This window comes from Vombatus ursinus, unplaced genomic scaffold (genome assembly GCF_900497805.2).
Source record: "Vombatus ursinus unplaced genomic scaffold, bare-nosed wombat genome assembly UNPS02005286.1, whole genome shotgun sequence".
Lineage (NCBI taxonomy): Eukaryota > Metazoa > Chordata > Mammalia > Diprotodontia > Vombatidae > Vombatus > Vombatus ursinus.
Window position 1 is genome coordinate 14,899,454 of NW_020945064.1, and position 6,000 is coordinate 14,905,453.

Here is a 6,000-nt window from a genome sequence, read left to right on the forward strand (position 1 = left end):
TGAGGGACCCTGGACATCAAGCCATAGCAGGGGGAGGGAGGGGGGGTACAACTAAGGATCCTTTGAGGGCTAGGCCTTCACATTTCCACTGGGCTGTCCCCAAGAAGGATTCCTAGTCAACCAAACATGAAAACTGAGGAGGGGGATGTCAAGAAAGAAAAGAAAATGACCAAATCAACCTCCTCCATTTGGTAAGATTGATCATTAACACCTCCTGCCACAAGGTCTCTGCACAATACACACAAACGGAGAGAAATGGCATCTTGCGTTCCCAGACAAACAGCCCCTGTGGCACCGTCCTGCACCACTTGCTTTTCCTCAATTGTGCTTTCTTTGGGTCCTCCCTTTGGCTGGTCCTGGGCAGCTCTGATCCCAGGTATCACTGCTGCAGGGGAAAAGTTAAACTCATTTCACTCTCACCACCGAGGGATCCAGTTTGATCCTGGATGTGAAAATCGCCTGTCCGGGAGCCTGATGCCAGCCAGACCTCCTCCAACACGTTCTGCCGATTCCCGTAGGAACATCCTGTCTTAAGCACCTTCAGCTTTAATTCTCTGCGTAGCCTCTTTAAATAGAAGCAATCAGGCATTTTCCTCTCCCTCTTACCCGTGGAATTTTTTTAACTTTATCCTAAGCTACTACTTAGATTTTGACCTTGGTTTTTTGGCGATCTCTGGTTTTAAACAGAATGTTGTTACTGATCGTTCACACAACCATACAACACCCTGAGCTCTTACTCACACCGGTCTCATACCCCAGCATAGTCCACAGTAAGAACAGGGTGATGACAGCACCAGAACCCCATGGTACAAATTCTCCTCGTCTTAGTACATTGACCCTGTGCCTTCTGATGCCTTCATCTGCATGGCAGGCTGAGTGAAGGTGATGGGCAGGAGCGGCCGGGGGGGGGGGGGGGGACATATGACTCTCCTTCATCCCAATCCAGCCAACCATCCGTCCTCAGCCAAATGCAGCCAGGAGGCAAGACTGGCTATGGACAGGTGACCCGTGTGTGACCCATCCAAAGGCCTTAGCCCTTCACAGCCATGAGACACTGCTACTGTTTGGGGGAACAAATACCCCTCCCAAGTCAGGTAAGCCCAGGGCAGCTCTATGTATGATTCTGCTATAGGACTAGACCCAAGGTTAGGCTCAAATTCATGGAAACCAAGGCTGACAAATAACCGTTCCCAGGCAGTTTGACAGCAGGTGTCAGGAACGGAAGATGAAGAGCAAAGAACAGGACCCAGGGCAGCCAAGCCACTGCAAGTCTGAGGGGGAACAGTGCTGCCTGAGCCCACTCCATCAAGAAATGCTATTTTTCTGAAGGGAGCAAGATCTAAGCTTGAAACAAAGGATGAAAGGGTGCAGGCTATAGCTGAGTGTCTGATCAAATCATTCCTCTTGCTTAGTGAATCCTCCCTATTCCTGATCTCACCTCCAAGGGTCACCACGGGAGTGATCACAACCACAGAAAGCAAGGGCTCCTAGCTATGCTAGGAAGAGAGCTGACCTACCCCAAGAGAGCACTGCCAGTGTCCCGCCATCTTTACCAGGGTGTTTCATCCAGAAATCATGGTTGCAGCATCTCTACATTCCCATGGCTAGCGTGCTTTGAGGAATGCTAAACTCCAGGCCCTCCCTACCTGTCTGTTCACTCACTGATTCTCCAAACAAGACTGACATCTTTTTGGAATCATCCTCACTTTAGAAAGAGTTTTCACAGAGCTAGAGAATCCCAACCTCTTGTAAGAGAGAAGCCTTTAGACTCCGGGATTTTTTTAACATTCACTTATTCTGGTTTGTCAGCGTGCATGAATCATGTGATTGTATGATTGAACACATGCAACAGGACTCATCTGGTTACAATTGTTCCAGCTGTGAAGCCACACACCCCTACCCACAAACACAACCACCACCCACAGCCGTGCACGTACGGACATCCTCACATACAGAGCCTTGCAGAGCGCCCTGAGACCAGGGCCAGTGATGGAGAATGTCACCTTTCCCTGGCTGGGACGAGCAGAGGAGCCAGGGAACAGTGAGGGCCAGTCCTTGGAAGCCAGGCAGGGACTGGTGCCTCTCTCAAAGGCTGGAGATAGAACAAATGATGGTTAGCACTGTTCTGCCAAGTGGGCCGTCTGCTGGGAACTGTATTCACTCACCTGGAAGCAACTGTCCCATCTGGAACATGATGGCTGGGTCACACACTCCCCCCTTGCTGACTACACAGCCTTAGGCAAGTCTTTCAGTCTCCCTGTGCCTCCATCCTGTCCTCTGTAAAACAGGGACAAAGTCCGGCCAGCCTTTGGCTGGAGGGAGCAGCTTGCTCCCTCTTTCTGCTCAAACACCTAGCCCTGCTTTTATCCTTTTTGATAGAGATGTAAACTCGTGCTCAGAGACCACAACTTCCCATCCCTCAATCCTTGGCAACCAGCCCAGAGCATCTGCTTGTCATCCTGGTTTTAGGAAACCCATAGATTATTCTAAGGGGGCTTGTCCATAAACTAAAATTTTTACAATCTTGATTTTTTAAAAAATTTCCCTGTGACTCAGATTCAATCAAATCAAGTAATGTCCAAGCTAGGAGTAGCTCACAGTCTCGCTCCTAGCTTAGAAACAATAATCTGCTTCTGCTTCTGCTCCTACTCCAGGGCTGGGGAAGGGGAAGATACCTCTGACCAGCTACAAGATAAGCCATGCATTGAGACCCAGTTCAGTCAGATGGCTTATGAAGGAAGCGTTTTCATGTGTCCAAAACCATCTTGAGTTTTAAGTATGAATATTAATCTTGATGCTTTTTAAATATTGTATTACTGCTAAGGTTTAGAAAATACTGTTTTAAAAAAACTTTTTTAATTTCAATAATTTTTCTGTATTGTATCCTTCTGGGACCTGAAGGGATTTTATACGGTAAGCACACCTAACGTTTTGGTAAAACTGTATCTGATATATATTCATCTGTTTCTTCCCTATAAGAAAACAAGTCTTACACCTAATAAAATATTTTGAAGGGGTTTTTTTTTTCCATTTATTGGTGCTGAAAGGAATGAATAGTTGATATGAAGGAGAAAATAAAACATTAAAACTCAAAGCTTCTGTTTCCCATTTATTTGAGTGATTTATTGGGGAAATTCATTTTGCTCTGACCCCAGAGTAAAAGTCACTTTTCAGGGTTTTAAAAACCAAAGAAGACCCACCCATTCCTGATCTCTGAGAGAACCCACAATGGTAGCTAACAAATTTCTATTATATTCCTCATGTATCTCCCAAAGATGCAACTTATGATTACAGAAAGAAGATGCACAGCAAGACCCCAGTTCCAGGCCCAGCTCTGCCATTATATGTAACCATGACCAAATGCCCTAAGCAAGTAACTAATCCTGACTTTCCTCCAAAATGAGGATACACTGCTTGTCCTACCTACTTCATGGAGCTATTGTTAGCAAAGTACTTTCAATTCTTCAAAACATCTGTCGTTTTCTCTTTATAGGTACTTCCCCCAACAATGCAGCCTGAAAACCCTTCCTCTATTGCTTGGTAAACGTTTCACAGTTAGCTGTGGTGGGAAAAAATCCCTAAGCTGGTGGCAAACCCTACACTAACAAGCCTCTCTGTAGTCAGCTGAGCCAGACAACTGCAAGCAACAGCACAGGCTCATACTTGAGGCCTTTCCAGTTCAGTTGGGATCTGCCCCTCCTGATGGCAAGGCCCATTCCCCAGCGGAGGGCTTGAATGGAGAATTATCCGCTTCAAAAGCAGTTAACACAGGAAAGGACAGGATGTTCCCCAACTGGCCTCTAATACTGCATCCAACACCCTTTCCTGCCATTGAAGATGCAGTGGATGCTTTGAAGGCCAGGAGGGGGCTCCAGTGCCACCTCAACTGACTGAATCACTGGCTCCCACATCTCCTGGGCACCAGTTTTCGGAGCTCGGGTGGTTGCAGTTTTGTTTTGTGGCTTTCGCTTTGGCCTAGATGAGTGACAGTGAGAAACTGAAAGGTAAAAGACACTGACATAGTAAGGAACCATCTTCCAACACTGGGATCTGCAGCAAGGCGTTGGCTCTTGACTTCAATGACCCCATCTCCTCACCTCCAACCTCAAATGACATTCCCACAGCTCCATGGGAACAGCTCATTATCTGTCCAATGCAACTCTCCTCTGCAGGGAGAGACATCAGCTTTCACCAGTTTTCTCTCTCTTGACTGAACTCCCCTTACAGAGTACAAAGCAAAACTAAGCCTCTAAGATGCTGGGCCACCCCAACCTTCCAGAGAAAAGTGATCAATGCCCAATTCAAAAGGTATATGATTACTACCCCATACAACTACCCTGTAGGACCTCATCTCAATTCCTTGCACGAAGTCAGGCCCCCACCTGCAAGTCCCTTCTGGGCCCTGCTTTTGTCTCTAGATGTGGATAAGTCTCTCCTCTTTCGTGATACAACTTCCCTGAATGCAAAGCTGGTAGGTCCTCTCAGGTAACTTATGATAACAGTGTAAACCAGAAGTGTTATACATGCAGCCCACAGTACTCCCAAATGTGGCCTAATCCAGATTAAAATATAATTAGGAAATATTTAACAAAATAAATAAAAATACAAGACAGAGATAGCATTAATGTGATTTTCTAAGTCAACATGAGGCCCTTAGGAATCCTTACGTATAGTTCGGTGCCCCTCTCCACCACCCATTTCTATTTGAGTTTGACACCACTGGGATAAACCACATGACTAAACCATCTGCCATTAGACTGTCTGTTTTCAGTGTTACTCGAAACCTGCCACATGTCATGATTACCTGCCAAAGGCATTTCCTTCACCATCTGAAGCAAGAAGTTCCCAGGTCATCTCCATCTATAACCACTAGCTCTCCCTCCCCAAACTGGTTGTGGACAAGCAGCAATAGCCCCACCACCTGGAAAGTCAAAAGATGAATCTATCTCAAGCAAGGGAAACCAATGCAAATGTGGTCTCTATTTCTCTCCGTTTGCCAAAAATGGTCCTGATCAATGGAGCCTCTGAGTGTACCCTCATGGAATCACCAACCTGAGCTAAGAGTTTCAGGCAACTTTACACCATATTAACTACCAAAAATGAAGTTGTACCAGGAAGGCCTTATTGGTGAGGCACAGTTGGAGGAAACCCAAGCTACTCTTTTTTTATTATTATTAATTTATTTTGATTTATCAATAATCACTTCCATATGCTTTTGAGTTTAAAATTTTTCTCCCCCTTCCTCCCCACCACCCTCCCCAAGATGGCATGCAATCTGATATAGGCTCTACATATACATTCATATTAAACATATTTTCACATTAGTGATGTTGTAAGTAGAAATTAAAACCAATATGAGGAACCATCAGAAAGAGGAAACAACTCAACAGAAGAGAAAAAAAATTAACAGTTCGGCTTCCATAGTTCTTTCTTTGGATCATAGCATCTTCCATCACAAGGCCTCTGGAGATGTCTTAGATCCTTGTATTGCCAGGAAGGGTTAAGTTTAAGGGTTAAGGGTTAGTCATCACACAACGTGACTGTTATTGTGTACAACATTCTCTTGGTTCTGCTCACTTTCACTCAGCATCAGACCATACAAGTCTTTCCAAGTTTTTCTGAAGTCAGCCTGTTCATCATTTCTTATAGCACAACAGTATTCCATCACATTCATATACCACAACTTGCTCATCCATTCCCCAATTGATGGGCATCCTCTCAATTTCCAATTCTTTGCAACCATAAAAAGAGCTGCTATGAATATTTTTGTACATGTAGGTCCTTTTCCCATTGGTGTGATCTCTTTGGGATACAGCCCTAGAAGTGCTATCGCTGGGTGAAAGGGTATGCACATTTTTATAGCCCTTTGGGCATAGTTCCAAATTGCTCTCCAAAATGGTTGGATCATTTCACAACTCTACCAACAATGCATTAGTGTTCCAATTTTCCCACATCTTCTAAATTGGGAAAGAATTTTTACAACCAGTCTCTCTGATAATG